We start from the raw sequence: 22575 nt of genomic DNA, 5'->3' as shown, positions 1-22575 counted from the left end.
CATGAAGGGGTATGAGGATTAAATGAAATCAATGTAAAGTGTTTAGCATAATACTTGACACATAATAAGTAGTAATATTGTTTTTATTACCAGCATTATTATCTCAACCCTGCAAAGTTAGTGTTATCTCATTTTACGTAAGAGGAAGCTGAAGCTTAGTGAGTGGAGGTGATAACTTGCTTGAATTCACAGAGTTTGAAATGGCAAAACTAGAATTAGAGCCTATATCCGAATCCAAAATCCGTGCTCCTTTTTCTGCACTGGGAGTTGAGTTAGCAGGGGAATGGTGATTAGCTGGTTAGTCTGTCTTGGCCAGACCCAGAGTATCAGCCACAGGCTTAGTGATTAGGGAAGGAAGGAGATTAAAAACAATAGGTTTGGACAGTGAGAAGCCCCTGTCTGGGACATATAAGGACAAAGAGAAACACAGCTTAAGGAGGCATCGCTGGACTGATACTAGATCTACCAAATTGGGAGATGAGTATTTGAGAAAAATGGAAATATAATTTGATAAGAACTATAAGAGAAGCCAGTTATGGGAGTAATCAGAAGGGACCCCTAATCTAGCTTGGAAGGAGGAAGGTCAAGGAAGACATTTGGGAGAAGGAAATGAAGTGAAGAGCAAGGGAAGGGCAATCCAAGCATTGAGGACAGCCTGAACAGTGACAGGGAAACCAAATGTTGAATGGAGTATGCTAGAACAGCTGTGTGTTTGGGGTTGGTGAAGTGTAAAACACCAGGCCAGGATTGGCAAGAGAGGAAATAGGACATCTAGATGGCTAGGAGCTCAGACTTAGAGGGTCCTTAATGCCATGCTAAGAAATTTGGAACTTTGTCCTTGGCAGTAACCTTTATCCTTGTTTGGATACTTGTTTTGAACTTTATCCTTGGCCACCAGAGACTTTTAGGCATAATGGATAGATTGGCGTTTTTGAAAGATCTCTCTGGGCGTTTGAGGAGAATGGATTGGAGAGCGAGAAAATGGAGGTCAGAAGACAAGTTAGGAGTTAATGTATTTCAGTCAAGAGCCCTGAACTAGAGATGGTGTTTGGGATGGAGAGAAGAGGATGTATTTGAGACATTATGAGAGAGAGATGTTTCTAGTATACAGTAGACATTCAATATTTGTGGAATCTGAGTGAATAAGTGAAGACTTGATGTTGGATTTGAGGAGTGAGAGAGAAGGAAGGATCTGGACTTATCCTAGGCTTCCTCTGGCTTAGGTGACAGGTTGCTTGATTATGCCTTTTACTGAGTTTTGAGACCAGCATGTGTCAAGGAGCTTTCCTTTTATGTTTCTCAGGTAATTTTCTCATAATCCTTGGGGAATCCCCCTTTTTCCTAGAGCTGAGATTTCTAAACTTAGTACATCTTGGTAATTAGGGGGCAAGATAATACGATTCCCATTTTACAGGTTTGGAAACAGGTGCGGAATAGTTACGTAACTTGCCTGGGATCATCCAGCTACTCAGAGCGCGGAGATGTTCTTTCCTCTACAACATGTTGCCTTTGTGTAAGACTCTTGAACTTCCTGTTGTAATTTCAACTGATTATAGGCTATAATAAAACAAGCAATAAAATTCAGAAGATTAGATTGATCTAATTACTCAGCTGTTAAGATGGGGCCATGAGTTAATCGTAATTCAGTGCACCTAATTCAATCCAACAGAGTGTACAGCATCATTTGCATTATACCAAGAAAGCGCTACTGACACCTCCTTAGTATTAAAAGAAAAAAATTAAGTAACTCATAGAAATAGAATCCACCCCCCCACCCTTATTCTTCTTTATCAGATAATCTGGTTTCAGCTTTAACTGTCTCTTATATAATCGTGAGCAAATTACTTAACCTTGCAGAGCCTCAGTTTTCTCCTGTAAAAATATGGGAGATGTTCGTTTAGCAGTAGCTGTTATTATTATTTTGCAAACACAGAAACGGAGACTTGGAATTTGATAAGGATTTTAAGAGTCTTGCCCAGGTCACACGGTAACCTAGTGGCAGATCTATACAAAAAAATGTGTTGAAATGGAAGCATTTTCTGGGGTTCTCTGACCTAAGACATGTTCCATATTTCAGTTTATTTAAAAACCCAGTCCTGGTGTGCATGTCATACCCGTTTCCCACCTCTTTCCCTTAGGACCTTACCAGTGGGCTTACAAATCTCTTGTAACATCAGCTCTTGAAATTTGTAGGGCCTCAAAAGAGTTTTTAGCACATTTTTTCATACAAGTAGAAAATCTGGGTATCTGGATTCTAATCCTGGCTCTGCCTGAAGGATGAGTGGCAGTTATTTGGAACAGGGAAAATGTCTAACATAGGAGATTAATTGAACCTACCTGAGTGTCCAATAATACCATTTTATGGTTTCTTTTGTTGTTGTTCCTCATTTCCAAAACAATATGTGCTCATTTTAGAAAAACCAGAGAATACTAGATATAAGGAAAACATAAAAAACATCCATAAGTCCCCTGATCCAGAGACAATCGTTGTTAATACTTTGGTATATCTTTTCTTCTAGATCTTTTTAAATGAAGATGTATACACATTTTTCAACAAAAATGAGATTGTATGCTATATACTATCCTGTAACACCTTAATTTATTTAAGGAATTATGAGTTGTTGGGTCATTTAGATTTGTTTCAGATAATGCCCTGTTACTAGACATTTAGGTTGCTGTAACTTTCACTATTAACCAGTAGCACAAAGCAGAAGTAATAGACTGAAAATAAATGAGAAATAAAAATGCAAAAATATGGGGACACTTTTATTTACAAATTTTTAAAAGGAACAAAAATGTTTTAAAATAAATAAAAGATTGTAAATACCCATATACACACAACTGTATACAAAAATTACTAATATTCAAAGCATAGTGACTCATTCAATGTTTCCACAAAAAACCATGCTGACTAGGAGCTTACCTTTGTCCTGCTGTGCTTGGCCAAGTGACAATAGGCCTAATCTCCTACAGCCATGTAAGGGAGAGGGAAAGGCAGGAGATAAGAGATATGATTGAGGATCTAGAAGATTTTCATTAAGTAGTCTTAAAATCTTTGGGCAAACACAACAGTTTCCAAAAGGGAACTTTTAAAGAAAGGGCAAGGGGTGGGGGACTAACATTTATTGAAGTGCTTCCCTATCTGTGCCAAGTCTTTATTCTAGGTATTTTGCATGCTACCTCATTTAATTTTCTAGCCTACAGTATAGGATATCCCTGTGTTCCTGAGGCTCAGATAAAGGGATTTGCCTAAGACTTCATGCCTAGTAAGTAGTGCAGCTGACTTTTGAATCCACATTTGCCTGCCTTGAGAGCCTCTATTCTTCCTACTGGATTATGATGGCTCCCACAGGATGGCCAGAGCAGGAAACTCCTCTTGACTCTCAGTAGGAATGTTTAGATGAGTCTCTACAAAGCAGGTTCAGGACTGCCCTGCTTACATCCCTAGCCAGCCCACATGCAGGAGAAAGAAAAAGAGGCACTGGTCCTGACATAAAGTGAGTACTCAAAAAATGTTTACCAAACAAATACATTAATGATTGTGTCTATTTTTCAAAATACCAAAACTGAGACTCTGAGAGTTGAAGTGATTTTCCTAAAGTCACAGAGCTAATAAGTAAAAGAGCAGGGACTTTAATCTAGGTCTGCCTATAAATGAAGCTCTTGCTGTTTCTGTAACATGGGACAGTTTGTCTCAGGTTGACACCTGCTCTCAATGTCCACAACAGTGTTCCTTGTTTGAATCAACAGTAGGGGAAGGTACATAGCCTGAGCACAAGTAACATTCTACTTACTGTCTCTTTTGTAACTAACTTGGAGTTGCAGCAGCCTCTCCAATCCACATAAAGAACATTGATGAAAAACCCATGACTAGCGTCATACTTAATAGAAAAAGACTGAATGCTTTCCCCCTAATATTGGTAACAAGGCAAGGATGTCCATCGCACCACTTCTATTGAACTTTGTACTAGAGGTTCTAACCAGGGCACTTGGGCAAGAAAATGAAACAAAAAGTCATCCAGATTGGAAAGGAAGAGGTAAAACTATCTGTATTTGCACATAACATGATCTTGTATATAGAAAATTCTGAGAAATCCACAAAAAAACTATTAGAACTAATGAGTGAGTTCAGCAAGGTTACAGGATACAAGATCAGTATACAAAAATTAATTGTATTTCTATACAGTTGTAATAAACAACCCAAACATGAAATTAAGAAAACAGTTATGTTTACAATAGCATCCAAATGAATGAAATACTTAGAAATAAATTTAACAAAAGAAGTGCAAAACTTATGCTCTGAAAACTACAAAATGTTGAAAGAAATTAAAGATCTGAATGATCAGAAAAACATCCCATGTTCATGGAATGCAAGACTTAATATTTTTAAGATGGTAATATTTACCAAATTGATCTACAAATTCAATACAATCCCTATCAAAATCCCAGCTGGCTTGTTTGCAGATTTTGACAAGCTGTTCCTAAAATTGACTGGAAATTCAAAGGACCCATATTGGCCAAAACAATCTTGAAAAAAGCAAAGTTGGAAGACCCACACTTCCTGATTTCAAAGCTTGTTAGAAAGCTACAGAAATCACAACAGTGTGATTCTGGCATAAGGATAGACATACGGATTCATGGAATATAGAAATTGAGTATTCGGAAACCAACCCTCATATTTACAGTCAATAATTTTCAACAAATTATTCTGGAACAACTGGATATCCACATATGAAAGAATGAAATAGGGCCCCTACTTCACACCGTATGCAAGTATTAACTGAGAATGGATTAAAGACTAAATGTAAGAGCTAAAACTATAAAACTCTTACAGGAAGACGTGGAGGTAAATCTTCATGACCTTAGATTTAGCAATGGTTTCTTAGATGTGACACAAATAGCAGAAGCAGCCAAAGGAAAAAATAGATAAATTGGACTTCATCAAAATTAAAAACTTTTGTGCTTCAAAGGACACCATCAAGAAAGGAAAAAGACAACCCACAGAATGGGATAAAATATTTGCAAATCATCTGTCTGATAAGGGACTTGTATCTAGAATGTATCAAGAAGTCTTACAACTCAATAATAAAAAGACAATGCAGTTAAGAAATATGCAAAAAATCTGGATAGACACTTCTCCAAAGAAGATATACAAAAGGCTAATAAGCTCATGAAAAGATACTCAAGATAATCATCAGGGAAATGTAAATCAAAACCACAGTGAGATATCACTTTACACCCCTATGATGGCTATAATCAAAAAGTCATATAATAACAAGTGTTGACAAGGACGTGGAGAAATTGAAACTCTCATACACTGCTGGTGGGAGTATAAAAATGATGTACCTACTTTGGAAAACAGTCTGGCCGCTCCTCAGATGGTTTCCCGTCTCTGTGACTTTGCTTATACTCTTCTTTTTATTTGGGAATGCCAATCCTTTTATCTTTGCCTGTCAGAATTCTGCCCACCCCACAAGGCCCAACTCAAATTCCAGTTTCCCAAGTATATATACCTAGAACAGAATTGTTAAGTTGTGTATCTTTGTTTGGTATTGCATAATTGCCCTTCAACATGCTTTTACTAATTCCCATTGTTTCAGATCCTTCCCAACACTTGATATCGTCAAACTTTAAAATTTTTGTCAGTCTGATAGGTGTGAAGTGATCATTTCTTCTGTTTATTTGCATTTTGCTGATTACTAATATGGTTGAACATCTTTTTTTTCCTTCTTCTCCCTATCATTTGAGTGATTTCTTCTGTGAATTGCATGATTAGATTCTATTGGCTTATTTTCATTTTCTTATTAGTTAATATGAGTTCTTTATTCTGGATACTAGCCCTTTGTTATGTGTTACAAATGTTTTCTCACTCTGTGCTTGTTGTTAAACTTTGTTTATGGCATCTTGTCATATAGATTTGAATTCTGATGAGTTAAATTTATCAACCTTTTCTGGTTTTCCCTTTTGGTCTCTCATCTAAGAAATACGTTCTGTACCAAGGTCAGACTAATAGTCTCCCTTTTTTGTCCCCCTGATAGTTTTAAAGTTTTTTTTTTTTTTATATTTAGGTCTTTGGTCTTTCTGGAATTGGAGAAGTGTGAGGTGGGGATCTAATTTTTTTTCTTCACATAGAAAACCAATATCTCACTAAGTTGTATTGAATCGGAAAGAGATTCTTCCCTTTACCAGATCTCTTTAAACAGAATAATGGAATAAAAGACTGAATTGACCTGGGACGAAAAGGGATTCGTGGACCAAATCATCAATTTGCAAAGTTTCATCTTCCTCTTTTATTTCTTTTTAGAAGATAAATACAGGGAGGGCAGAAATCATTCCCCAAACAATCTGTAAAGTGCTAAGTACCTCCCATCTGCCCTGTAGGTGCAGAAAACAAGAAAAGCAGCAGCAGCTGCAGCAGCACACTCCTGGAGTGGAGATTGGGGCAGAATAGGCCATCTGCTTTCCATTAAAATTTCTCCCATACCGGCAGATAGGGAACTTTGGAGATATTTTTAGATTTGTAAAAGAATTTTTTGCCCTGAGGAACAGTGCACACTAGGCCTGTGTGCTTACCTAGGAGCAGTTTTATTATTAGCTTTAATGTAGCCTATTTTCTTATCTTTTTTTGTTGATGATACTGTTTTTATACCAAAGACATAGCAAGTTAAGCTTTCTCTGGAAACAGCAGTCCTCCTCTTCTAGGGCTCAGCTAAGATGAATGACCCACAGATTGCTGGCCTTTTACCTGGATGGGTGAGTTCTCCCCGAAGATGCAACAGTACTCGGAGCACAACTGATTACTAGATAGTTCCCCGTTCCTTGTGACCTCGGGAGAGTAGCCTTGCCCTGACTGAGAACAGTGCTTCACTTAGGCCTGTCCAAGGGGCTCACTAGTGGGAGGCCGTCTGGGTGGGCCTTGAATCCAGTATACAGGCTACCTCAGATTCAGCTCTAGTGGGCAGGTCCAGAGGCAGCACTGCAGAAGGCCTGCCCGCCTGGGCCGACCTACATTCTCGCCAGTACAGTACTGTCAGCAGCCAGGCCTCCCAGCTAGTAAGAGGGATTCAGATTCAGACTTTTTTCTGGACCCTGAAAGGGTTCAGATTCAAGGGTCTGTTTAATTTATTTTCTTTCCTTCTGCCCATTAAAGAAAAAAGGAAGAAAAAAGCCTGCAAACCCTGCAGTTAGAATGTTTCCCATCTTGCTTTGCAGCCTTTTAGCTCACAGCAGTAAAAATAGGATTTTGCTATCAGGATGAAGTTTTGTAGGCTCTGTCTCCTACATATCTTTGTAGTTTCCCTTCTTTATGTGGTTGTTAACTGTTTTAGCTTTGCCTTTGGGCTACTGCAGTGACTTCCTCTCCGGTCCCTCCTTCTCTGATCTCACCCACTCTGAACCCTTGTCCACAACTGCTGTTGGAGTAGGAAAAACACAAATCTGAAACTCCCCAGTTTAAAATCCTCCAGTGGTTTCCTGTTATTGATTGATAAATTCCATCCCTTAGCCTGACATTTAAACCTTCACAATCTGTCTCCAGTCTACCTTTTTATCTTCATTTCTTGCTACTTTTCCCTACACACTGTAAACTCCAACCATACAGAACTATTTGCCATTTCCCTAATATGACATACAATTTCATGCCTTCATGCATGAAACGAATACATATATCTTTGTCCCCACCCCACAAACCTCTGACAAACTCCTCTCACTCATTGTTCAAGGCCAACTAAAATGTTTCTCCTTATGAAAAGCCATTCCCAGCTCTCCCAGATCTGTTCTTCACTCCCTCCTCAGCATTCGGGTAATACCCTGACATTCTATGATTATATGTCATATATATTGCCTATAGGTTAATATAAATAACTATCTTATTTCCCCCATTAGACTGTAAGCTCCTATGTAAAGAACCTAGCACCTGCTCAGTACAGAGTAAGCATTTGCTAGATGCTAACTATGCTGACAGATAATGATGAAGAAATCTATATTAACCACTTTAGGCCTTCACCGACCACCTATCACCAGAGTCTTGTTATGTCAATTCAACTTTTTTTAAAAATCGGGGAAAAAAACATCAGCAGAACAGTGAACAAGGCAGGAGGAAAATTGAATTGTTTTAAGGAAAAGGAATTTGTAAATTGAAGTCTGGCCAAAGGTGGGCAACCAGGATGGGAAAGGGTTAAAGGAATTGAGTCTGTTGGATTTGGATAAGAGAATATTCGGGAAGAATAACTGATATCCTCATATGTCTGGAGGGTTGTCCTGGAGCTGAGGGAACAGACATGTTCTGTGAGGGTAGAACCAGGACCAGTGGCTGGGAAGGTGTTCAGGGTTAGATTCCTTATATGGCAGATTATTAGCTCAGAGTGAAGAATTTCTTCTCCAGCAGGAGCTGTGACTGCCTAAAGAGGTTCTGAGCACATCATGATCAGAAGGGTGTGCTGGCCGAGGCCATGTGGCCACCTGTGTGGGCCACTATAAAGAATATTACTGTGCTGAGTGGTAGATTGGACTCAATCCCCTCTGATGCCTCTTCGAACTCTGTAATTCAGTGCCTGTGTGATGCCTCTCAATGACATGAGCATGACCTATATTAGGACACTGAGTGGGAATGGAATAGCGTTTTTTTATTTGTAACTGAACCATCTTTGACCAAATTGACTTTCCAGAGCAATTTCCTGTTTTCCCAGGTTTTGAAGCTGAAATAAAAGAATCCTGGCAAAGAAAACAGCAGCCAAATCCAGAGGTTTAGGCTGAGTCTCATCTTTTGAGGAGAGGTAGGGAGGTTGGTAGGAATGGACTTGGTCTTACTCAGCAGGCCTGGGCTCTATCTCTACCCTCTGTTTACTGACTGTGTAAGATAAGTCTAAGCTTCAATATCCTCATCTCTAAAATGGAACTAATAATGTATTTCATAGAGTTAGGGTGAAGATTATATCACATAAAGAAGTGCCTGGCAGAGTGCTCAGAACATACTATAGAATCAAAATTATATCCTTCCTCTTGCTTTCTTCTTTTTTATTTTGCAAGAATAAAGATACTTTTTGCTTGTTTGGTTTTGGTCACCCTGGCCTTGGGGTCGGGGAGGGGAGCAGTTTTCTTCTTTTTAATCATGAGCATCAGACTGAAAATGTCTTCATTGCATAAGTGTCCCCCTGCTCACAAAGGAGTAATCCTCTGTCTTCCTGAGCCAGAGAGTTAGTCTTCCACTAGCCTTTTGATACTCTGCTTTTTTACTTCCTAAAGATCAGGTTGTTTCAGAAATAGTCCTGTGATTTCTCTTGAAAGTAATTTCTAATTTCCATATTAATCAAAAAATAGCTTTACACTTCTTCAGCCCTAATCCTAGTAACAAGAAAAAGGGATTAGATTGTATTGACATCTATAAAGCAATTGAAATGTACACATCAGAATCCCAAGACCTGATCACTACCATAGTCTTTGGGATACCAAGCAGAAAAGCTCACTTGTGTCCATTTATTCTCTTCACTCTTGACTTTCAAAGAATATAAATACAGAAGGAGCACACTTGTTTCCAAGGACCAAGTCATAGTTATTTATCAGGTGTGGAAAAGGCATTGCTTTCAGGATTCCCTTTTCAGTTCCACCACTGACTTGCTGAATAATCTTAGCCAAAAAGTCACTTCACCTCTCTGATCCTCTGTTTCCTTATCTACAAAGTGGGAGAAATAACGTTGGTGGTGTTTTAAGGCTCAAATGAAATAGCAGGTGTGAAAATATCTTTTGTATGAGCAATGTGTGAAATATACATGGTGTATTATTTGAACTCAATATTCTTTTTTGTTTTATTATGTCATAATTGTTTATAACATTGTGAAATTTTAGTTGTACGTTATTGTTTATCAGTCACCGTATTATATGTGCCACTTTACCCCTTATGCCTACCCTCAGCCCACTTCCTCTCTGGTAACCACTAATCTGTTCTCTTTGTCCATGTACTTGTTTATCTTCCACATATGAGTGAAATCATATAATGTTTGTCTTTCTCTGTCTGGCTTATTTCACTTAACGTAAAATACCCTTAAGGTCCATCCATGTTGTTGCAAATGGGACGATTTTGTCTTTTCTGTCTTTTTTTTAAAGATTGGCACCTGAGCTAACATCTGTTGCCAGTCTTCTTTTTTTTTTCCCTTCTTCTTCCCAAAGCCCCCCAGTACATAGTTGTATATTCTAGTTTTAGGTCCTTCTGGTTGTGCTACATGGGATGCTGCCTCAGCATGGCTTGATGAGCAGTGCCACATCCATGCCTAGGATCCGAACTGGCGAAACCCTGGGCCACCAAAGTGGAGCTCGCAGACTTAACCACTCAGTCACAGGGCCAGCCCCAATTTTGTCTTTTCTTATGGCTGAGTTGTATTCCATTGTATATATATACCACATCTTCTTTATCCAGTCATCAGTTGTTGGGCACTTGGGTTGCTTCCACTTCTTGGCTATTGTGAATAATGCTGCAAGGAACATAGGGGTGCATAAGTCTCTTTGAATTGTTGATTTCAAGTGCTTTGGATAAATACCCAGTAGTGGCATAGCTGGGTCATATGGTATTTCTATTTTTAATTTTTTGAGAAATCTCCATACTGTTTTCCATAGTGGCTGCACCAGTTTGCATTCCCACCAACAGTGTATGAGGGTTCCCCTTTCTCCACATCCTCTCCAGCATTTGTTGTTTAATTTTGTCTTGGTAATTATAGCCATTCTAACAGGTGTAAGGTGATATCTCATTGTAATTTTGATTTGCATTTCCCTAATGATTAGTGACACTGAACATCTTTTCATGTGCCTGTTGCCCATCTGTATATCTTCTTTGGAAAAATGTCTGTTCATAGCCTCTGCCCATTTTTTGATCAAGTTGTTTCTTTTTGTTGTTGTTGAGTTGTATGAGTTCTTTATATATTTGGTGATTAACCCTCTGTTGGATATATGATTTGCAAACATTTTCTAGCCAGTTGGTGGATTGTCTTTTGGTTTTGTTCCTGGTTTCCTTTGCCTTGCAGAAGCTCTTTAGTCTGATGAAGTCCCATTTGTTTATCTTTTCTTCTGTTTCCCTGCCCGAGTAGACATGGTATTTGAAAAGATCCTTCTAAGACCAATGTCAAAGAGTATACTGCCTTTATTTTCTTCTAGGAGTTTTATGGTTTCACATATTACCTTCTTTAATCTCTTTAATGTCTTTAATCCTTTTTGAGTCTATTTTTGTGTATGGTAAAAGATAATGGTCTACTTTCCTTCTTTTGCCTGTGGCTGTTTGGTTTTCCCAACATCATTTATTGAAGAGACTTTCCTTTCTCCACTGTATGTTCTTAGCTCCTTTGTCAAAGATTAGCTTCCATAGATGTGTGGTTTTATTTCTGGGCTTTCAATTCTGTTCCATTGATCTGTGTGTCTGTTTTTGTACCAGTACTATGCTATTTTGATTACTATAGCTGTGTAGTATACATTGAAGTCATAGATTGTGATGCCTCCAGGTTTGTTCTTTTTTCTCAGAATTGCTTTAGCTATTTGGGGTCTTTTGTTGCCCCATATGAATTTTAGGATTCTTTGCTCTATTTCCATGAAGAATTTCATTGGGATTCTGATTGGGATTGCACTGAATCTGTAGACTGCTTTAGGTAGTATGGACATTTTAACTATGTTTATTCTTCCAATCCGTGTGTGTGGAATATCTTTCCATTTCTTTATGTCATCCTCAATTTCTTTCAGTAATGTCTTATAATTTTCATTGTATAGGTCTTTCACCTCCTTGGTTAAATTTATTCCTAGATATTTTAGTCTTTTTGTTGCGAATGTAAATGGGATTATATTCTTGAGTTCTCTTTCTGTTAGTTCATTATTATAGAAATGCAACTGATTTCTGTAAGTTGATTTTGTACCCTGCAACTTTACTGTAGTTGTTGATTATTTCTAATAGTTTTCTGATGGATTCTTTAGGGTTTTCTATATGTAAAATAATGTTGGGGCAGGCCCCATGGCTGAGTGGTTAAGTTTGCATGCTCTGCTTCGGTGGCCTGGGATTTCACCGGTTTGTATCCTGGGCACAGACATGGCACTGCTCATCAGGCCATGCTGAGTCCACATCCCACATGCTACAACTGGAAGGACCCACAACTAAGATATACAACTATGTACTGGGGGGATTTGGGGAGAAAAAGAAAAAGAAAGGGAAGATTGGCAACAGTTGTTAGCTTAGGTGCCAAGCTTTAAAAAAAAAATGTCATCTGCAAACAGTGAAAATTTCACGTCTTCTTTGCCAATTTAGATACCTTTTATTTCTTTTTCTTGCCTAATTGCCCTGGCCAAAACCTCCAGTACTATGTTGAATAAGAGTGGTGAGAGGGGGCGCCCTTGTCTTGTTCCTGTTTTCAGAGGGATGGCTTTCAGTTTTTCCCTGTTGATTATGATGTTGGGTGAGGGTTTGTCATGTATGGCCTTTATTAGGTTGAAATACCTTCCTTCTATACCTATTTTATTGAGAATTTTTATCATGAATGGATGTTGAATCTTCTCAAATGCTTTCTCTGCATCTGTTGAGATGATCATGTGGTTTTTATTCCTCAGTTTGTTAATGTGGTGTATCACATTGATTGATTTGTGGATGTTGAACCATCCCTGTGTCCATGGTATAAATCCCATTTGATCATGGTGTATGATCCTTTTTAATGTAATGCTGTATTTTGTGTGCCAATACTTTGTTGAGGATTTTTGCATCTGTGTTCATAAGCAATATTGGCCCGTAATTTTCCTTCTTTGTGTTGTCTCGGTCTGGTTTGGGATCATGGTGTTGTTGGCCTCATAAAATGTGTTAGGAAGTGTTCTGTCTTCTTTAGTTTTTTTGGAACAGTTTGAGAAGAATAGATATTAAATGTTCTTTGACTGTTTGGTAGAATTCTGCAGAGAAGCCATCTGGTCCTGGACTTTTATTTTGGGGGAGGTTTTTGATTACAGTTTCAATCTCTTTACTTGTGTTGGGTCTATTTAGATTCTCTATTTCTTTGTTTTTTTCTTTTTTAAGATTTTATTTTTCCTTTTTTTCCCCAAAGCCCCCCGGTACATAGTTGTATATTTTAGTTGTGCATCCTTCTAGTTGTGGCATGTGGGATGCTGCCTCAGCATGGCTTGATGAGCGGTGCCATGTCCGTGCCCAGGATTCCAACTGGCAAAACACTGGGCCACCGCAGCAGAGCACGTGAACTTAACCACTTGGCCACAGTGCTGGCCCCTAGATTCTCTATTTCTTCTTGGTTAGTTTTGGGAGGTTGTTTGAGTCTGAGAATTTATCCATTTCTTCTAGTTTGTCCATTTTGTTGGCATGTAGCTTTTCGTATTATTCTCTTAAAATCCTTTGTATTTCTGTGGTATCCATTCTAATTTCTCCTCTTTCATTTCTAATTTTATTTATTTGAGCCTTCTCTCTTTTTTTCTTAGTGAGTCTGGCTAAGGGTTTATCTATTTTGTTTATCTTTTCAAAGAACCAGCTCTTAGTTTCATAGATCCTTTCTACTATTTTTTTGTTGTTTCAGTTTCATTTATTTCTGCTCCAATTTTTATTATTTTCCTTCTTCTCTTGACTTTGGGCTTTGTTTTCTTTTTCTGTTTCTGTTAGCTATAGTTTAAAATTGCTTATTTGAGATTTTTCTTGTTTGTTAAGGTGGGCCTGTATTGCTATGAATTCTCTCTTAGGACCCCTTTTGCTGCATCCTGTATGAGTTGGTGTGGTGTCTTTTCCTTTTCATTTGTCTCCAGATATTTTTTTATTTCTCCTTTAATTTTTTCAATGATCCATTGGTTTTTCAGTAGTATGTTGTTTAGTCTCCACATGTTTGTCTCTTTCCCAGCTTTTTTCTTGTAGTTGATTTCTAGTTTCATAGCATTATGGTCAGAAAAGATGCTTGATATGATTTCAATCTTCTTAAATTTATTGAGGCTTGCCTTATTTCCCAACATATGGTCTATCTTTGAGAATGTGCCATGTGCACTTGAGAAGAGTGTGTATTCTGCTGTTTTGTGGTGGAGTGTTCTATATATATCTGTTATATTTGGTCTAGTTTTTTGTTTAATTCCACTATTTCCTTGTTGGCTTTCTGTCTGGATGGTCTATCCATTGATGCAAATGGAGTGTTAAGGTCCCCTACTATTATTGTGTTGCTGTTAATATCTCCTTTTAGGTCTGTTAATAGTTGCTTTCTGTACTTTGGTGCTCCTGTGTTAGATGCATATCTATTTATAAGTGTTATGTCCTCTTGGTGGAGTGTCCCTTTTATCATTGTATACTGCCCCTCTTTGTCTCTCATTGCCTTTTTTATCTTGAAGTCTACTTGTCTGATGTAAGTATGGCAATACTTGCCTTCTTTTCTTTGCCGTTAGCTTGGAGTATCATTGTCTTCCATCCCTTCACTCTGAACCTGTGTTTGTCTTTAGAGCTGAGATGTGTTTCCTGGAGGCAGCATATTGTTGGGTCTTGTTTTTCAATCCATCCCACCACTCTGTGTCTTTTGATTGGAGAATTCAACCCATTTACATTTAGAGTGATTATTGATATATGAGGGCCTGATGCTGCCATTTTATCACTTGTTTTCTTGTTGTTGTGTATTTCCCTTGTTTCTTGTCCTGTGTATTTCAGACTGCCAATTCAGTTTGGTGGCTCTCTGTGATGGTTTTCTCATTTTTCTCTTTATTTACCACTTGTGTCTCTGTTCTGATTTTTTGTTTATTGGTTATCATGAGGTTTGTATAAAAGACCTCATAGATGAGATAGTCTGTTTTCTGATAGCCTCTTATTTCCTTAGTCTAAGCACGTTCCATGCCTTTCCTCTTCCCCATCTAACTTATTGTTGTCACAGCTTATTCTGTTTTGTGTTGTCAGTTTGTGGTTAAAATGAAGTAATTATAGTTATTCTTGGTGTTTTCCTTCCCTTTATCTTTAATGTTATAATTACACACTTGCTAACCTGTTCTGATAGAGAGCTGCAATCTTCTGATTTTGTCTGCCTATTTGTCTCCTTGCTTAAGGCTTTGTAAACCCTTTCCTTTTTTTTCACGTATGAGGGCCTTCCTGATCCTTTCTTGTAAGGGGAGTCTTGTGGCGATGAACTCCCTCAGCTTTTGTTTATCTGGGAAAGATTTTTATGTCTCCATCATATCTGAAGGATATTTTCACTGGATAGAGTATCCTTGGCTGAAGATTTTTGTCTTTTAGAATTTTGAATATATCATTCCACTCTCTCTCAGCCTGTAAGGTTTCTGCTGAGAAATCTGCTGAAAGCCTGATAGGGGTTCCTTTGTAGGTTGTTTTCTCTGCCTTGCTGCCCTTAATATTTTTTCTTTGTCATTGACTTTTGCCTGTTTCACTCATATTATGTCTTGGAGAAAGTCTTTTTACATTGACGTAATTAGGGGTTCTATTAGCTTTTTTTACTTGTAATTCCAGCTCCTTCCCCAGGTTTGGGAAGTTCTCTGCTAGTATTTCTTTGAACAACCTCTCTGCTCCTTTCTCCCCGACTTCTCCCTCTGGAATACCTATAATTCTTATGTTGCATTTCCTAATTGAGTCAGATATTTCTCGGAGAATTTCTTCATTGGTTTTTAGTCTTGTTCTCTCTCCTCGTCCACCTGAAGCATTTCTATATTTCTGTCTTCTTAATTGCTAATTTTGTCCTCTATAATATCAGCTCTGTTATTTAAGGACTCAAGGTTTTTCTTTACCTCTTTCATTGTGTTTTTTGTCTCCAACATTTCTGATTGGTTTTTCTTTACAGTTTCTTTTTCTTTATAGTTTCAATCTCTTTTGTGAAGAATGCCCTGTGTTCATTAATTTCGTTCCTGATTTCATTGAACTGTCTTTCTGAGTTTTCTTGTAACTCATTTAGTTTTTTTATGATAGCCATTTTGAATTCTCCATCATTTAGATTGTAAATTTCTGTGCCTTCAGGATTGATTTCTGGATGTTTGTCTTTTTTATTCTGGTCTGGAGTATTAATATACCTCTTCATACTATTTGATGGGGTGGATTTGTGCCTTCTCATAGTCGTAGAATCTGGTTGCATATTCTACCTGCCACTCCTGGGGTGGGCAAGAACTGTGTATTCTGAGCCCACCACAATCCCTGGCAGCTGTGCCTGTCCAAGCTTGCGCCACTACTTGGGACCACAGTGGAACTGTGGGCTCTCCCACTGGATGGGAAAGCGATCATGTTGGGGCTCAGGTCTGCCGCCACCTGTTCCCATGGGTCACGCCAAGGTGCACTCCCACCCTTGGGGCCACAGCAGACTATGGGCACTCGAGCGGGAGAGCAGTCACATGCGTGCAGAGTGCTCACCTATCTCCACCACTTCCCCAGGAGTAGTCTCTCCACCTTCAGATGTATAGCTGCACAGGTCTCTCAGGGGTCCTCTTGTACTGTGTGAGTATCCTCCTTTGATCAATGAACGTCCATTTAGTTGTAGTTTGAAGAGGGAGAGATAAAGGGAACAGCTCACTCCGCCATGTTGCTGACATCCCATCTGAACTCAATATTTTTACCTTTGATGAGCTTCAACAGATCCAGGCAGCCTTGAGGGACCAGGACCTGGAACATACTCTGCTGGCTTGAGTGGGGCAGAGCCTGTCTGGAGAGTCTTTGGAGTGTGCTGGGAAGAGACTTCCAGCAGGGAATAGCCACAAACTAGCAAGTACTTCTGTGACCTGAAGCTTACATTATAGTGGTGGAAGAGAATCTCCCATAAACAAAGAAATATATAGTATATCAGGTTAATAACCACTGTGGGAAAAAAAGCAGGATAAGGAACATAGTAATGAAAGTTGAGAGTACTATTTTAGAGAGAATGTAAAAGTGACCTTTGAACTGAGTACCAGGAAGAAGGAACAGAAAGATCATAGGCACTTAGGTGAGAAAGTGCTCGACACATTTGAATAACAGCAAGGAGGCCGTTGTGGCTGGAGTAGATTACCATGGGGGCAAAGAGTAGGAGAGAAGGTTAGAAAGGTAGCTGAAACCTAGGTGGGTCGTTAAAAGGATTTCACTGTGATTCTCATGGAGAGCTACTGTGGGCCTTAAAGAGAGTGTCCTTATCTGATTTAATGTTTTAACAGGATTTCTCTGGCTGCTGTGGGAAATAGACTGCACGAGATCAAAGGTAGCTGCAGGGAGACCAGTTATGAAGCTATTGTAATAATCTAGGTGAGAAATAATGAGGACTTGGACTAGGATCGAAAGAGTGTAGGCAGTGAGATATGGTCAGATTCTGAACATATGCTGAAGGTGGAACCGAAAGAATTTGCTGATGGATTAGATGTGAATAGGAGAGAAAGAATAGAGTCAAGGATGATGCTAAGGTTTTGGGCCTGAGGAGCTGGAAGAATAAGTTGTTATTTACTGGTGTGGAGAAAACTGTGGAGAAACAAGTTTTGAAGAGAGTGGGAGGATAGAAAGTAAAAATTTATTTTTGAATATCCCAAATTTGAAACAATAGCTAACTTTTTGAAGTTTTAACTATTTGCCTAGCTCCTAGGACTTTGAGGTCTTCATTAATTTAATATTTACAGCAACCTATTAGATAAGTAATATTATTAGTACCATTTTACAGATGGGAGAACTAAAGCACAAAGAGGTTAAGTGGCCCAAGATCACACAAATAATTACTGGTGTTGCTGGGATTCAAACCTAAAATTAGATCTAGCTCCAGAGACCATGCTCTTAACCCCTCTACTGTATAGCCTTGATGTCCAGTAGACTTCCAAGTGGAGGTGTTGAGTAGGTGGTTGGATACTATATGAGCCAAGAGTTCAGGAAAGAAGTCCGGTCTAGCAATATGAAACTCAGGTGTAATTAATGGACAGATGAAACTAGAAAGGTAAGTTAAGGCCACCCTCTTTAAAGGGAGACTTGGTCACAGGAAGACAAGATGATGAGATCAAGCCCCCAAAAGACAACCTGTTTTCTCAGGTGTGGTTAACCTATTGGTCCTGCTTTTTAGACCCAGGGAGGGTGCAAGCAAAGCCACTTATGGATGCTTCCAAAATGTTACCCTCTGTGCTTCTGCCTGGAATGTCTTTCCTCCCCTTTTTTGTCCACATCCAGGGACATCTAGTGCCCAGTGTAATCTCTGGCAGACACTAGGTGCCAAATGAATGTTGGTTGACGAAGGCCCTTTCTCTGTCCACTCTCTGTCCTTATCATGACACTTTTCAGGCTGCATTCTAACTGTCCACTTATCCATCTTTCTTCCTCATTAGTTAGTGACCCTCTCAAGGCCAAGGACCCTGTTGGATCTGTTTATTTTGTTTTTAAACCTCTCATGGCTTCAGAATACAGCTGCCCTGGTAATCTCTTCACTGAGTACCTATTCTCTGCCTTATCTGTGCTAGGGAGTAGAAATGCCAACATCATCATCAACAAAGGCATCAAGATGAATAATATCAGTTGGGGACAAGAAAACAAAATAAAACAAAATGAGGAGAGTTGTAGGGAGAAAGCCCAACTTACCTGTGTTGCCATTTTTGGACAGGGAAAGTTGATGGTAGGGAAGGGATATCTCTACTGGCCACACAGACTATTCATCACCACCCTGTGTTTGATAAGCTCAGATGCTTGCTGTTCAGGCTGAGGGGAGGGGAGAGGTGGTGTGTTGACAGGGCAGGGAGTGGGAAGGAGGAACTGACCAAGAGCTATTGTGTATAGGCGAATGAGACATAGCTGTGCCTTCAAGGAGCTTACAGTTTGGGGAGAGGGGGACAGGACAGGAAATGCAAATAAGCCGTTGAAGTACAGTATAAGTTCTGTAATTGGGGATGCATGTGTCTTCAAATTTGTTCTGTTCTAAAGGGTAGAAGCTACAGATAAAGTGCAGTGAGGTATGAGAAGTTACTTTCAGGTAGTCAGTCTCATAGTGTAGTGGGAGTCCCTGGAAAGGACGGAGTTCGTGGTCAGTAGAGATGTAAGGGCTGGGGTAAATGATCCCATGAACGTGTTGTAGAAGCGGCTCTAGCTGCAAATGTGAAGGTGGACCAAATGACCTTTAAGGTGCTTTCTATTAATTTTTTTTTTTTTTTTTTGAGGAAGATTAGCCCTGAGCTAACTGCTGCCAATTCTCCTCTTTTTGCTGAGGAAGACTGGCCCTGAGCTCACATCTGTGCCCATCTTCCTCTACTTTATATATGGGACGCCTACCACAGCATGGCTTGCCAAGCAGTGCCATGTCTCCACTCGGGATCTGAACCGGTGAACCCTGGGCCGCCGAAGTGGAACGTATGCACTTAACTGCTGTGCCACCGGGCCAGCCCCTAAGGTGCTTTCTAACCTCAGCAATCTGTGACCCTGTGTCCCTTCGTTTTTCTCACCCTGAGGATGTCATCTACAAAAATGAAGAGAGTTGGACCAAATAAAGCTCCTCCTAATGCTGCCATTCTATGATACCTGCCAAATTCAAGTGAATGAAAAATAATGCTACTTGGAAACATGGAAGGAAGATCCTATAATTACCCCTAAAGTAACAGGCATCTGAAATGACATAACAAGGGTGTGATTACCTTTGGCTGCACGGTCTCTCATGTGAACCTGAATACAGATTTCAGCCATGAAACTGGATCACTTTGCCTCCCAGATTAAACCCCCGAGTTTCTTCTCAAGAAGTGGCAGACCTCCATATTGCTAATTAAGTGACAAGTTGGCTATCTCAGTTGTGTAATCAGAAGATGATTGGGGAGTAAAGTGAGATGAATTTTCTTTGGAGTTGGAAAGGATTTAGGGAAAGGCATATTAACAAAGATATATTATTAAAGCTCAATATTTACAAATCCCAAAGAAGCTTTTAGGGATTTAGGGATTTAATCTTTGACTTTTAAAATCAGCTTTCCATTGTCAGTCAGAACACCAATGAGCATTAAAAAACTGCAGGGAGCAATGAGACAGGCACTTACACACTGCTAGTGCACGTACAGATTGATAATCTTTTTAGAAAGCAGTGTGGCAAAGTAAATGAAAACTCTTAGCATATCACTTCTAATCACCTCTGCTCCTATTGCCCTGATCTGAGCCCCATCATCTATTACCAGGAGTTTGCAGTAGCCTCCTAACTGGTCTCTGTGTTACCCTCTCCTTCCCCTCTTAGAGTCTTTTCAACACAGCAGAGAGACCCTATTCAAAACATAAGTCATATGTTATTCTTCTGCTCAAAACCCCGGATGACCTCTCATTTCACTCAGAGTAAAAGTGGAAGTCCTTTCATTAGCCTATAAGGCCCTACATAACCTGACCAACCTTTTATCTCTCTGACTTCCTCTACTACTACTGTCTCCTTCATTTGTTCCACTTCAGCCACACTGTTCTCTTCGCTTTTCCTTGGACATGCCCCATGTGTTCCCAACTGGGGCCTTTGCACTGACTGTTTCCTTCATCTGAAATGCTCTTCTTTCAGCCGTCTGCTTGGTTAACTCTATTTCCTTCAAGTCTTTGTGAAAATCTTACCTTCTTAATGTGGCTTATACTGGTAATTCTATTTAATATTGCAGTGCCCTCCCCTCAACACTCTGGCACTTCTTATGCCCGTTACTCTGCCCTTTTTCTCTTTTCCATAGTACTCAAGACTGTGTTTGTTTGTATTTACTATTTATCCACTCCCTTCTCCCACCTTCTTAAAACATAAGCTCCATAGGGGCAGGGATCACAGTGTATGGCACAGAGTAGATATTCAAATATTTGTTGAATGGATGAACTTTGAAAAGAGCACTATCTTTTGACCTAGAAATTTCACTTCTAGAACTCGTTCCTAAAAAAATAATCAGAGATGCAACAAAAGATTTATCTAGGTTGTTTTCCTATCATTACTTATAATAATGAAAATTTGCAAACAACTTAAACATCTAAAAATAGAGTAATGGTTAAATGATTTGATATATATACATAATGGAATATTATAAAGATACTAAAAATAATGTTTTTGAAGAATATCTAATTACATGAGAAAATGCTTATAATATTAAAGTGAAAAAGTAGAATATAAAACTATGTATACCCCTACCTCACACCATATACAAAAATGGATCAATAATCTCAATATAAGAGCCCAAACCTCTTAGAAGAAAATGTAAGGATACATCTTCATGGCCTTGGATTTGGCAATAGATTCTTATATATGACACCAAAAGCATGAGCAACAAAAGAAAAAATAAATTAGACTTTATCAAAATTAAAAATTTTTGTGCATCAAAGGCGTTATCAAGAAAGAGAAAAGACAACCCAGAGAATGGGAGAAAATATTTGCAAATCATATATCTGATAAGGATTTAATATCCAGAATATGTTAAAATGACTATTCAAACCAATTTTTAAAATGGACAAATGTTTCAAATAGACGTTTCTCCAAAGAGATATACAAATGGCCAATAAGCACATGAAAAGATGCTCAACATCATTAATCATTAGGGAAATGCAAATTAAAACCACAATGAGATACTACTTCACACATAGTAGGATGGATATAATCAAAAAAGCAGAAAATAAGTGTTGGTGAGGATATGGAAAAATTGGAACCCTCATGCATTGCTGGTAAGAATGTAAAATGGTGTAGCTACTGTGAAAAACAGTTTGGTGGTTCCTCATAAAGCTAAATATATAATTACCATATGACCCAGCAATTCCACTCCTAAGTATATACCCAAAAGAACTGAAAACGTGGACTCAAACAGATACTTTTATGCCAGTGTTCATAGCAGCGTTATTCACAATGTGCAAAAGGTGGAAACAACCCAAGTGTTCATCAGCAGATGAATGGGTGAACAGAATGTGCAGTGGAATATTATTCAGCCATAAAAATGAATGACATTCTGATGTTAAAACACGGATGATCTTTGAAAACATGCTAAGTGAAAGAATCCTGACAAAAGGATAAATGGTGTATGATTCCACTTATATAAAATATCTAGAATAAGCAATTCATAGAGACAGAAAGTACAATAGAGGTTAACAGGGGCTACAAGAAGAGGGAATGGGGTGTTATTGCTTAATGGGTACAGAGTTTCTGTCTGGGGTGATGAAAAAATTTTAGAAACAGATAGTGAGGATGGTTACACAACATAGTGCATATAGTTAATGCCACTGAATTGTACACTTAAAATGGTTAAAAATCAGAAATTTTAGGGGCTGGCCCTGTTGCCGAGTGGTTAAGTTCGCGCGCTCCGCTGCAGGCGGCCCAGTGTTTCGTTGGTTCGAATCCTGGGTGCGGACATGGCACTGCTCATCAAACCACGCTGAGGCAGCGTCCCACATGCCACAACTAGAAGGACCCACAACGAAGAATATACAACTATGAACCGGGGGGCTTTGGGGAGAAAAAGGAAAAAATAAAATCTTTAAAAAAAAAAATCAGAAATTTTATGTTGTATATGTTTTGTAAGAAAAAATATCCCCAAAAAAACCCCTATGATTATACACAGTGGTGGGTTGGATCTGGCTTGTGTGGGCTCTCTAGAGCCAAGTGCGAGTGTCTCCTTCCAGCTGCTCATTCAGTGATGTTGGTAGCTTGATGGGCCATGATGGGAGGATCTTCACCGTGGAACTTGACAAAT

The 22575-nt window shown here is 39.0% G+C and overlaps 1 protein-coding gene across 7 annotated transcripts in view; it reads left to right on the top strand.

Annotated features, from left to right (window-relative positions):
* The window catches only part of FAM168A (family with sequence similarity 168 member A), a 176423-nt gene that overhangs the window by 128074 nt on the left and 25774 nt on the right, over nucleotides 1-22575 (top strand). The window lies entirely within an intron of this gene.

This window comes from Equus quagga, chromosome 14 (genome assembly GCF_021613505.1).
Source record: "Equus quagga isolate Etosha38 chromosome 14, UCLA_HA_Equagga_1.0, whole genome shotgun sequence".
NCBI lineage: Eukaryota > Metazoa > Chordata > Mammalia > Perissodactyla > Equidae > Equus > Equus quagga.
This window is presented reverse-complemented; position numbering and strand designations above follow the sequence as displayed.